The sequence below is a fragment of the Mytilus galloprovincialis genome, chromosome 10, assembly GCF_965363235.1.
Source record: "Mytilus galloprovincialis chromosome 10, xbMytGall1.hap1.1, whole genome shotgun sequence".
NCBI lineage: Eukaryota > Metazoa > Mollusca > Bivalvia > Mytilida > Mytilidae > Mytilus > Mytilus galloprovincialis.
Genome location: NC_134847.1, coordinates 85,350,477 through 85,364,399, shown reverse-complemented (window position 1 = coordinate 85,364,399; position 13,923 = coordinate 85,350,477). Strand labels below are relative to the sequence as shown.

At 32.3% G+C, this 13,923-nt stretch overlaps 1 long non-coding RNA gene across 1 annotated transcript; it reads left to right on the top strand.

The window, feature by feature from the left end:
- The first annotated feature begins 6,467 nt into the window (after nucleotides 1–6,467).
- LOC143049413 (uncharacterized) lies at nucleotides 6,468–13,151 on the top strand. The gene is made up of 3 exons (XR_012970226.1): nucleotides 6,468–6,541; nucleotides 9,770–9,858; nucleotides 13,019–13,151. It is a non-coding gene; the product is annotated as an uncharacterized LOC143049413 (long non-coding RNA).
- Nucleotides 13,152–13,923: the final 772 nt, after the last annotated feature.

The following is a 13,923-nucleotide window of genomic DNA, read 5'->3' as shown; positions in this document are numbered from 1 at the left end:
TTAATAATTTTTTTAGGTTCATGTTCAGGTCATCAGTGACTAACAGGTTAAAAGTTCAATTCGAGAAAACTCATGAAACTTCAACTATTATCAAAATATGTATGTGTGTTTTGATTTCCAATCAAACAATTATCCACCATTTATTATAAATGATGTGGATATTAGCAGCTTTAGTTTACTAAGATAATCTTCAATAATGAGCAAATCAAATGCATTATAGTCCACTGTAAAACAGGCAAATATGACATTTGACTCAATTATAACTGTTACAATGTTAAATGAGAAAACCAAAGGCCTGATTTATGCCATAACAAAAGAATGACACTCCTTGAATTTTTCTGAAATACTTTCTGAAATGATTTTTTACCCCAAAAAAGACTGCCTCAGCTGTATTTTACAAAACTTTTCGGAAATTTAGGTCCTCAATGTTCTGCAAAAAGTAACATCACAAAAATACTGAACTCCGACGAAAATTCTAAACGGAAATTCATTAATCAAATGGCAAAATCAAACACATCAAACGAATGGTTAACTACTGTCATATTCCTGAGTTGGTACAGGTATTTTCTTATGTAGAAAATGGTGGATTAATTTTAAACCTTGTTTTAAAACTAGCAAAACCTCTCACTTCTATGACCGTTGTATCAAATTCCATTATATTAACAACGGATGTGTGAACAAAACAAACAGTATAATTAAGGTAAAAATGTCCCAAATAGGGTAACAGCAGTCAGTATTCACAGTGTAGATACTATTCTGTACGCTATCCGGAAGTCGCGATTTTCGAAGCGATGATTTCCAACTGGCTAACAGAACGGTTTTGCCTACGGTAACTTTTCTCATCATTTGTTTACTCCTTTATCTACAAAGTGCTTTGAACATCTTCAAGGTATATATAGCATCATAAATATGAGTAACTGTAACAAAAACATGCATTAGAATATAAAATATACGTCAACTTGGTAGAAAAAAGTTAAATCGATGGACAATTTTGCTCTCGTAGTACAAAGCAAATAATCTTTTATTGCAAATATTTGCATCAGTTTACAGTTAAATATATACTGTTTCAATATTCTTTTCGTATTTAAGTAGAATATTCGTATTTCCCATAAAAAAATATGTTTTCCTTGAGGATCCCAAAATAAATTACTGTACGATCAGTCTAGAACTGACTGTATTCTAGAAGCGATTTCAGATTTTTTGACTGTATGACCAGTCGTGATTTTGAAGAAAAAACAACAGCAATTTGAAGGTATATACGTGTATATGTGATATTAAGAACTATCCAGGGAACTATAACGTGTAATTACTTTCATAAGACAATACAAATATATTTCTGATGAATTTTTTAGACGGCAAAATAATTGTATTTTTGTTCCATCAGTCTTATTTAAAATCAAATGCCTAAAAAGTAATACATGATTCGCTTGTGGACTTTGTAATAGTGTATCGTTACAGTTATCTGTTTAGCTATTACATTTTTAAAGATTATTTACACCGTCCGCCGTTGACCAATTGATGATAACATAAATCAATCTTTTCTTTTAAAATAACAAAAAATGGATCAATACAGCTTTGCGTAGGGGGATTATTCATGTGATATAATTTTGGTAAGTTTACAGAAATAGAAGGTCCATAATACATTAATCAAGTAAAAATGGAGCAATTTCAGAAAACTTTAATGATTGGTTTAGGAGGTGTTGGAAATACCTGATGGGAGCCTCCATATAATGTAATGTTCAAGTCCGTATCTTATATAAAGTAACCTCATAAAAGATTTTTACTAAAATTCGAAATAGACGGTACACAATACAATCATTATCATTTATGATAAGGAATCCAAATAAGATTAATTAATAGTTATATCAGTGACGGATTCAAAAAAAGGGGATCCGGCAGTTTGAAACCCTTTTTTAACTATCAATTCATTTGTATGGGAACATATATCTGGATTGGACCCCTCTTCATTTAAAAATGGCCGGAACCCCCAATGTATATTAAGTGGTTTAAGAGGAGATGCGCTTACAAAAACGGCGAAACATATTGTACCGGTCCAACGGACGAACGGAAAGACGGACTTCTTTATCACTATAACCCCCACTTGACAAAGTGGTGTACAATTGAGTGTCAAAAAGACAGTTTTCTCGTTTGAATTGTTTTACATTGTCTTATCGGGGCCTTTTATAGCTCACTATGCGGTATGGGCTTTGCTCATTGTTGAAGGCCGTACGATGACCTATAGTTGTTAATGTCTGTGTCATTTTGGTCTTTTGTGGATAGTTGTCTCATTGGCAATCATACCACATCTTTTTTATATAGCTCTACATCTTAAACAAAGTGAAGGAACTGTGATCAATTATAGGCTACAGTACGACATCGAATAAGTGTAAATACATGCATTTTTATATAACAACTAAATCTGTTTTGTTTGTACAATTTCAAGTATAACGGAGGACATTTCTGAAACTTATATACTAGTATACATCAAACCTTCCTCTTATTTTAGCAACATTTAAACATCCTTATACTTAATGTAGTAAGTCGAGTACACCCTATCAAGCTAAAACATGTTTCATAAGTTTTCAGGATGTGAATGTATTGAAATATATTTGTGTTATTTAGAAAAATGCCACCTTCTAATGTATCGTAAATAACTTTGAAATCATCACTAGAATACAGTGACATAAAGACTGATCATACAGTTTTAAAATAAACAAGCGAGACTGATCGTACAGTGAGAAATTCAAACAAGTGTAATTTTCTTATTTCTGGCTTCAAAGATCTGGTTGAAACTTTTACCACCACTTGAAATATACTTCATTGAGTTAATTAAGTCTGGCTTTTACGTTTAATCTGTACACTAAGAGGGCAAAAAGATTGTTTTTAGGTTCGCCGACTGATTTTTCTTAGTGATGATCAGTGATGCACTTGAAAATCTCTTGATTAAGGCAAAGACACGAATATTGAATGTGCGGAATTTAATTCTAAACCATTTGAGAATATCGATGTCGGCTGAATTAATCATTAAGCAATGTACAGATGATCAACTTACCGTTTAATTCAGTATACCCATCAAATTTAAAATGTGATCCAAAAAGTTCTCGCTTCGAAAATCGCGACTTCCGGATAGCGTACAGAATAGTATCAACACTGTGGTATTGTGTTATAATCTTATTCGCTATAAAAACAAACAAGTTGCATCAAATTCCATTATATTGACAACGGATGTGTGAACAAAACAAACAGTATAATAATAGGTAAAAATGTCACAAATAGGGGAACAGCAGTCAACATTGTGTTATAATCTCTATCACTATAAAAACAAACAAATATGTAACAAAGAAGCACAGTTTGACATATAGACAAAGCACATTAGCTAAGATGAAAGACAAGAATACACAATTTACAATAAGAGTATAACATAATGACGGGATGAACAAGAACAGAGCCACGTTATATGTATCAAAGAAACACAAAAAGGCATATAGACAAAGTACATTAACAAAAAAATGAAAGACAAGAAATCAAAACTTACCATATATCAATAACACAATGACGGGATGTATAAGTACAGAGCCATGTTATATTTATACGTTTAAAAGAAACACAAAAAGAAATACAGACAAAGTACATAAGCTAAATTATAAGACACGAATACAAAAACTAACATAAAACAATAACACAATGAGGGATGTATAAGTACAGAGCCAAGCCAAATGGATATCATCAAATACAGACTAAATAGTAAAAGGAATATACATAAAGACAAATAAAAGAATATTATAACACTTTATTTAGATGAAAAACAACGTCAGTACCCAGAATCTATACTTCAAGAGCATCGTATATTATTTGTGAAGTTGATACAGAATATTTATCAACAAGGATCTTGGTACCTTCCGATGAACCTTTTATAGAAAAGGGACGAGACGTTCTTTGACATACCCCTGGTTCATCAACTTTCTACTTAGACATTGGTGACGTTTTACAAAGTCTGAGTAGTAGCTGCAAGCTCTTGATTACCGAATAAGTTGGGAAATGTATATTCCATATGCAATGACGTTTGTATATTCCTACTTGGTGTGGAAATTGATAATTTCAAAATTAAAATAGTCTCGTTTACTAGTATCATAAATTCTGGCACTGAGAACATCGTCCTTCAATAAGTCTTTTTATATCTGCTAGACAGTCCGTATGACCAAGTCAGCTATCATTAAAGATTGCACACGGAGGACGACGACGAACAGCTGGTCAGCAATGACGATGGCTCACAAAGCCCGTATTAAAAATACTGTCGTTTTGGTTTTTTGTTGCACTTCAGTGTTTCTGTTGTTTATTTGTTTTCTTCTTAAAGTTGATGTGTTTACCTTAGTTTACGTTTGTAACCTGGATTAAAAAAATCGATTTATGACTTTTGAAAAGCGGTATACATGTGCTACATGTACGTACGTAATGTTGCCTTTATTTACCAAATCAGCTATTTATAAAGAGGGAACACGGGGAACATTGAACGACTCGTCAGCAATGATGATAGGTCCTGAATCCCGTATGACTCGACAAGTCAGCTATCTATGAAATGGGAGAAGATAAACGTGAGTGATCAAAATCCTGCGTCTAACAAAGCAAACCATATTCTAAAAACTAAGATGAGAACAAATCTAAATCTAAAAGCATTCAGTTTACACCGAAACAACAAAACACAACGACAAACTGCTATTTTCCCAGGAATAATGTACGGTGATGCGAAGTTTATTACTTAGCATTATATTTAATAAATGTTTTTACTTACATATGAAACGGCTTCAGCTGACACAAAAGCCGAAACGGAATAAACTTCTAACCCTAAAGAAATTAAATCATTTAGCTAATGAAATGTTATAGCTAAAAGATCATTCCAAGTTCATTGGCTAAACAAAAATGTACCTTTTTATTATTGTATTAGCGTTTAACGAAAAAAATTTAGTACAATAAAACAAAAACCAATACGAAATAGAAATGTCTAGTAGCAGGTGGCCTTTCATTAAAGTTGATTTGCTTACAATGATGTTATAAATAGTAAGAATACACTAATCATAGATACAAGGATTGGAATTTTGTAGCCAGAGGGGCGTTTTAAATTTTACCTAGAAAATTGTACAATATGTAATTGACAGATTGTTGTGGATTTTAATTACACTAATTATTGATAAAGATAAACTCTGTGTGCATGGTTCTAACCCAGGGTCAATATCAGCTAAGCTGTCATAGGACATGCCCAAGTCTTACACAATGCTACTAAACGGAAGTTTCATAAAATAGATATGTTCGTGATTTTATCCGACAACTAGCTACATAGGTGACTTAACATCGTTTTAGAATAACCATTAAACAAGAGTCACCATAAGAAATTACAGATCAACTTTTTTTCATAATTCATAACCTAAAATTGTCGTTTTATCTACAGTGCCAACCCCATTTAGGCTTTCCCTCTGTACAGACCACTTTAGACATACAAAGAATACTTTCGTCAGTGCAGACAAACACTTTCGACAGTACAGACAACACTTTCGTCAGTGCAGACAACACTTTCGACAGTACAGACAACACTTTCGTCAGTGCAGAAAACACTTTCGTTAGTACAGAAAACACTTTCATTAGTACAGAAAACACTTTCATTAGTTCAGACATCACTTTCATCAGTAGATAAAACACTTTCATTAATATATAATACACTTATATTAGTACATACAACACTTTTGTCAGTACAGAAAACCCGTTCATCATTAATACAGACAACACTTGCGTCACAACAAACACAATTTTCATCACTTCTGAAAACAATATCGTCAGTAACATCCCCCCTCCTTGAAAATAAATTTACAAAAAAATCGTATTTTTTGCAAAATTTAAAAAAAATAATTCTTAAACTAAAAAAAACCCACATATTTTAGTTTTACAAAGGTTTAGCGGGAAACATTTTTTAAAGCTTCCTAATGGAATTTACAAGTCCGTTTTTTTTTAAACGGAAATAAACTTGAAAAGATTTTATACCTCGGCACAGGCTGACTCTGATAAGCATTTTATTGACGGTCGGAAGAAGACCAAGGGAATATATTTTGATGTATAACACTGTTAATCCATTTGGTTTGCACGTGTAATTATGATTTACACCACTCGTTTACATAGTTTCTTTGCAACTAACTTCCTGACTTTAAAAATCAGTTTTAAAAAATGAAACGTTTTAGAAGTTTGTATTTATAGTGACAACCTTTGAAATAATTCTGTATCCGCCTATGGTAATGATATTTCCTTTTTTTGTTTAGAATACTAGACTTTATGCCTGATACGTATGTAGTATGTTTACAAATGTTTATGTTAGATATTGAACAGCAAGTGGTCAATTTACTAATTTTTAAATGAATTTACTTAAGTCTTTTTACCGTGTCGACTTTAAAATATGTAAAGACCAGCTTATAAGGGATTAATTTTAAATTATGTAAACACAACTTATATCTAAAGAAATAACGTTTAAAATATACCAACTCCATTAAACAGAAATATGGTAAGTGTTTTACATTTTATCATAAATATAATATTCATAATAATACGTCAGTCCAAAGACTTGCCAATAGATTTTATAATTGCTGCTTTACGCTAGCATGCGAAATTTAGGAGTTAGAGGAAAGACTGTAAGTCAGTTTAGAGTTAAACATGTTTTCTTATGGTCTGTTACCTTCTTAACTACATATAGCATATTAAATATCCGTATTGTCTAGTATATAAACAAGAGGCCCTCAAGAGCCTGAATCGCTCACCTGTTATATTTTGCTTAACTTCTTACCACAATGATAATTTTGCTTTTCAATATATATTAATGAGTGTCTAAAAAATTGCATTTTCCCCCCAGTGTTCCATTTTAGTCATAGTGGCTATGTTTCTTGGTGTACAAGGGAAAGAAATACAAAATTTATACTAGATATTCTGAAACTCATTCAGCCTAAGTTTTGCTGAAATTGATTCAGCAGTTTAAAAGCAAGCAAACTGGTTGAACAAATTCAGAAAAATTGTCTTTAAAGGGCAGTAACTCCTTAAGGGGTCGATTGACAATTTTGATCAGATCAACTTTTTTGTAGATCTGACTTTGCTGAACATTTTTGCTGTTTATAATTTATCTTTATCATTATTAATATTCAAGACAATAACTAAAAACTTCAAATTTACCTTAAAATTACAAATTTAGTGGCAGCAACCCAACAATGGGTTGTAATATTCATCTGATTTCAGGGCTGATAGAACTTTACCTAATGAACAATTTTACCTCTATCAGATTTGCTCTAAATGCTTATGTGTTTGAAATATAAGCCAAACACTGCATTTCATCCCTATGTTCTATTTAAGCCATGTTTTTGACGAAACAGAAAATAAAACACAAACTTTATTCTAGATACCATAAGGATCATTCAGCTTAAACGTTTTGTTGGAATTGGTTGAGTGGTTTTAGAGAAGATTTTTTAAAGTTAGATAACATGATACACACCTTGTGAAAAATTGTCCTTAAAATGCAACAACTCCTTAAGGGTTCAATTGGAAATTTGGGTCATATCAACTTATTTGTAGATCTTACTTTGCTGAACATTTTTGCTGTTTACAGTTTATCTTTATCATTAATAATATTCAAAATAATAACCAAAAACTGCAAAATTTCCTTAAAATTTCCAATTTAGTGGCAATAACCCAACAATGGCTTATTAGATTCATCTGAAAATTTCGAGTTACCTAATGCTCTTTTACCCACGTCAGATTTGCTCTAAATGCTTTGGTTTTTGAGATATAAGACAAACACTGCATTTTATCCCTATGTTATATGTTTAGCCATGGCGGCCATGATTTTAGACGAAACAGAAAATAAAACACAACCTTTATTCTAGATACCCTAAGGATCATTCAGCTAAAGTTTGGTAGGAATTAGTTCAGCAGTTTCAGAGAAGAAAAAAAATTGAAACAGTTTACACCAGACGGACGACAACGGACGACGACAGACGACTACGGACGCCAAGTGATGGCAAAAGCTCACCGTTCCGACCTAAAAAGCGGAGTTTATATTTATTTCATTTTATAAAAATGTTCTCGTCCTGATATTTGAAATTGAACGGCACAAAACCAAATCAACAAATCGATTTTCAAGAGTATTCACGCAATATATCTTTTTCAAGTAACTCACTTCAAATTAAACGACAAAAAGTATTGGTTCGAATGTACACACAAGGACTCGGTTGGCACTGAGATTGTTGTAAATCAATGTTTTTTCATTGATTAGTACTTCCTTTCTAGTTGTATTCTATTGTTAACTTAGTGAATGCTGGTATCGTTTTTGTACTTCTGTCTAGTGTTACTCTATTATTAATGTATTTAACGCTGGCATCAATATCTCTTTGTTTAATTTCAATTTTTAGGGAGTATCGTTGTAATAAACGTATCAACCGTGAAGTTTCCCAAAGACAGATTTATCTTCCATTTCGTATTTGTTGTTGAATGACGACAAGACATGTTTGCCAGTTATTCTGCTTACAGGGAAATTTCAATTTTTTACTTGAATAAAACGATAGCTGATTATGGGTTGATAAAAAATCAATTATACATAGTCTGACAGAAGAGTAATTTAAGAAAGAGTGCCTTTGTCAGTTAAATATTTTTTTTTAATTACTGTTTATTCAAAGAAGGGTTAGCTATACAAAATGGCGATTTAGACTTTAAACAAAGGAGAAGGTCCAGTAAAACCCCTTTTTGGCCCCAAAATATAGCAGTTTTACAAAATTGTTCAAATGTAAACTTTTAGTAATTTATTGGACAGAATAATGCTTCTGCTACATAAATATGGGCTGTTTTTGACAATACAATGAAAATATATCGGGTACTAGCACCACAAAGTCATGCTAAATTACTGAAATCTTCACAATTCTAGCATTTTAGTTGAATTTTAGACTGTTTTCGTGTAAAACGAAAGTGGCCGCATTCGTGTTCTTAATATTAAAATGTAAGTTGTAGTTTATGATAATACATAACATATATAAAGGTTGAGGATGAACACGGATGCGGCCACTTTCATTTTTGACAAAAAACATCTGAAAAGTGACACGTTTTGGCATATTTGGTAGATTTTTCACATTTCAGCTTGAATCAGTGCGTTTTTATGATAAAATCAGTTAAAATCTTTCACAAAAACTAATTGATTCAAATAAAATAGACACTTAAGTGTTTAAAAAGTGGTCAAAATCATTCGTCAGATGAACCTGAAATTTGAGGCCAAAATCGGTCCTTACCGGACCTACTCCTTTAAAAAGCATTGATAAACAACATTTCAATCTGATAACTGCGTCACTGTAAAATCACCTTTTTATGGCCTGACGATTGTTTAAGACTTTGTTAATTGAGAACTTAAACGATACATCGCATTAATAATAATTATTGCAGTATATACCTTGAGTAAAAATACTTTTGAGGAAACCTGGTATATCTATGATGTGTTCAAAGACTATGTGATACTTAACGATCATATCACGAATTGACTTTTAATCAAATGTTTCGATTTAACGAATATTGGCTTTGCCATATATCAGCTAAGCTGTATAACTTTTATTTAAGGAAAACAGTTGACCATAAATAACAACTCACTGCATAGTTGTTTTTTCTTCTTTCTTTATCTTAATGTAATTAGTTGAATTATTACGACATCTCGGAGTATCAAGGTATTCCACATTTTTAACTAATTAAATGGATTTTCCTTTTTCAGGATTTATAGATGATTAAACAAAATGTTAGATTATTTGAAAATAGTATTGCTTTCTGCTGTTCTTAGTGTCAGTATCACAGCGACCTCTGGTAAGTAACTGTAGGTTTTATTCACCGGAACTATATGCCTATCTATAGGGTTTCCAATTTATAGAGGTATATAGATATAAGTAGATGTGGTATGAGTGCCAATGAGTCAACTCTGTATCCAAGTCGAAATTTGTAAAAGTAAACCATTTGAGGTAAAAGCACGACTTTGGCTCACACCGAACAGCAAGCTATAAAGGAACACAAAAATGTACAAAACCATTCAAACAGATAATGCAATGGTCTAATCTATATAAAAAACGAGAAACGAGAAACACTTATGAACCACATCAAAACGACAACCACTGAACATCAGATTCCTAAAAGAGGGGCGGAAGATACCAGAGGGACAGTCAAACTCATAGATCAAAATATAAACAGACAACGCCATGGCTAAAAAAGGGACAAACCGACAAATAATAGTACAAAAGGCACAACATAGAAAACTAAAGACTAAGCAACACGAACCCCACCAAAAACTGGGGGTGAGCTCAGGTGCTCATGAAGGGTAATCAGATCATGCTCCACATATGGCACCTGTCGTGTTGTTCATGTTATTACAAACCCGGTAGGACAGGCGCAAACAAATTCAGCGGATTTAAGAAAATAACCACTACTGAAAGTTAACCACTCAAATTTTCACCCCTTTATTTCCTGTGTACAAGCTTGTCTAATGAGTAACTATGTAACTTCAAATTTCCAAAATAGTCTATAGAAACACCAAATAAAAAAAAATGGTGCTTTGAAACAACCAAGACTTATGATTATGAGACAGGAAATTTTTATAGCTATAAAATGATAGGTTAATTTTCTAAAACTGTCAAAATCTGGAAATATTTGTTCGACCCTTTTTCGTATGAAACCGGATGTAACTTAAATGATTTAGTGGTATTACACCTGTATTGTAAAAAAAAAAAAACGTTTATTGTTATAGACTTGTCTTGTCCTCTAGATGTCCAGGGGTTAAGTTTTGGCGTTGGGTTACTGTTTAATTAACATTTTAAACTCGTAATAAGTTTTAAGGACATATGGTGTCTTTCGCAATCTTGGATTGTAGAAAACAGAGAATCTTAGGTCCAGATTCAATCAAGTTTGCCAAAATTTGATGCAGGAATGCAGATCACTAAATGTAAGATTATAACTTATGAATATTAATATTTTTACAAGTTTAAATTGTTACTGCTTGATGTTTTTATTTTTAAATTGGCATTTTAAAGGGAGGTAACTATGAAATAGTGCATTTTCTGAAGGAATCTACATAGAATTTTGCTGTTTTGTATTTTAGCCGGAAAAAACGCATGGTGATCTTATCTTTATGTATTCTATTTAACAATTTATGTATTCTATTTAACAATTCTATCTTTATGTATTCTATTTAACAATTCTATCATTTAGTTTAGCTTCAAATCAATAAAGATGTCTGTTCCTGTATAATTCATACAAAATGTGTTATTTTGTTATAACCTGTAGCTTGAGAAAATGCTCGGTGAACTATAATTTGCATTATATTTTTGAACGTATATCAATATACACTTCGTTTTGGCAAAGTATGAACAAATTCTATCATTTTTAGTTTAGACTCCCATACCACCCTAAGTGTTAAATAGTATTTTGGTTTTTATGATTCATAGTATCATTCCAGTAGGATTTAACATCATATTATAGTTTGACCCTTTCAGTGGAACTGTTCCAGACCGTATGAGTATTTGGACCGTTCGCGTACGGTCTGGACCGTTCGCGTACGGTCTGGACCGTTCGCGTACGGTCTGGACCGTATGCGTACTTTTTCAAAATACTCATACGGTCGGACCGTACGCGTACGGTCTGACTAATATTTAAAATATGGTAAAGTTTATTAGATACAAATGCATATAGCAGATCAACATTACTTAACTATCAAATTAATATAAAAAAGTTCAATTGTAATTGAAACAAAAACTTTATATTTTAACTTTTTTAATTCACGCTAATTAAATATGTTAATCTCTTGTATTAAGCATGTTGATCAGTAATACATTAATTGAATTATGAACACTGAAATTGAAAATATCGGAAGTAAACATAATGTGGGAGTTCAATTGTTTTAGAATATTAAGTAACCTTACCAAAAAAATTCAAATGCAAAAGAACATGCACGAACTGCACACATAAAAATGCTAAAAATATTACGTTACTTGAATTGTGTCACCTTGGGCGAGAGTACCGAAATAGGATTCAGATATACAATTAAACAAATATCTAATTTCAATTGTTCGTTTGTTCATTTTATCTATCTAATTATAATAAATTATCAATAACAATTTGTAAAACTAAAAATAAAGATTGTTTCAATTTAACCCATATGATAAAATAACATTTATGGTCAGCTCGTACTAGACCGTACGCGTATACTCGTACGGTCCGACCGTACGCGTATGGTCGGACCGTATGAGTATACGTATACGGTCCGGACCGTATGCATACGGTCCAAATACTCATATGGTCTGGAACAGAACTAATACAAACCAAAACTTTTCGTTCTTTTTTACCATCTTCCACTTGCCCCTTAAGTCTGATTATGTGGTGCTGTAGATCTATTTGAAGAAATCTCTTGGTTCAGATGACTAAGTATTCTTCTGTCTACATGTTCCAGTACTACACAGGCAAAATGTGCTCACGTGAGTTTCACATAAATCTGGCATGAGATTCACGTGAAAAAAAATCCACGTGAGATTCACCTCAAACGAGCTCATACATGAAACTTCCGTTAAAATTTTCATGTGAATTTTACGTAAATTGAGATCCACATAATTCTCACGTGAAATATATCACCTGAATTTCACGTGCAATTTTCAAACAAAAAAATGGTATTTTTCATGATTTTAATTAAATTTGAAAAAATCAATGTTGTTTGAATTAAATTATTTTAAAAATTTATGTGAAGTACAATGTACACGTGAACAAAATTGAAATTCACGTGCGTTTCATATGAGATTCATGTGAAACTCACATAAACTGATTTCACGTGAGTTTTACATATAAGCTCGTTTGTGGTGAAATTCATGAGACTTTCAAGTAAGATTAACATGAATTTATATTCACGTGAAGTTGATGTGAATCGAATTTGCCTGTGTACATGTACATGTATGTAATGACTATGATGATGCTATCTATATTATTTAAGGTCAATGTAGTGAACCCTCGCCACCTGAACATGCCTACACGTTAACAGTATCGCAAGTCTCGTACACATCAGGACAGATCTACGAGTTTCTATGTATACCAGGTTACAAGTTAGATGGAAGCGGTAACCTTACATGCTCCGGTACCAGTTGGGTTCCGGGTCTACCATCCTGTATTTCAGCAGGTATTGTTATCACTTCATCATATATGTATGCGCGCAATTATTCGTAATGCATTTTCCATAGGGTACTATTGGTTTTCCGAATTTTTTTCTCGAAGACTTAACAAACTAGGGAAAACGGATAGCAGTTCTTGTTACTAGAAATGCCAGTGTTGCATTACTACCCAAAAAATATAAATGGTCATGCGAAAAAAAACTGACCTAAATGCAGTTGAAAAAGCTAGTCTATTTTATTTTTCGCTTAATGAAAAAGGCATATTTTTAATGGCTCTGACATGCAGAAATGGAAGATATTTTCTATACTTTGTAAAATGTGAATATAATTTTCTGCATTTTTTAAATTTAATAAGATAAGCTTTAGATTAGAAGTAATTCCAACCTTGTTTCATCCAATCAGAAGCTGTACAGGATTATATTCTGAGTATACCATCTTAAAGTTGCCTGTAAAATGTTAACAAATAATTGCGCTCTTGTAACCTATATAATAGAATGTTTTGTAGTGTTCAGTTTTAATCGACTTCAAAATAAATTTGCAGTCGCATCTTTAGGACAATTTGTTTGGTGTACAATGTGTAGGTATGGTACAATGTATGGGCGTGGTATAACGTATGGGCGTGGTACAATGTATGGGCCTGGTACAATGTATGAGTGTGGTACAATGTATGCACGTGGTAAAATGTATGAACGTAGTGCAGCATATGGGCGTGGTACAATGTATGGGCCTG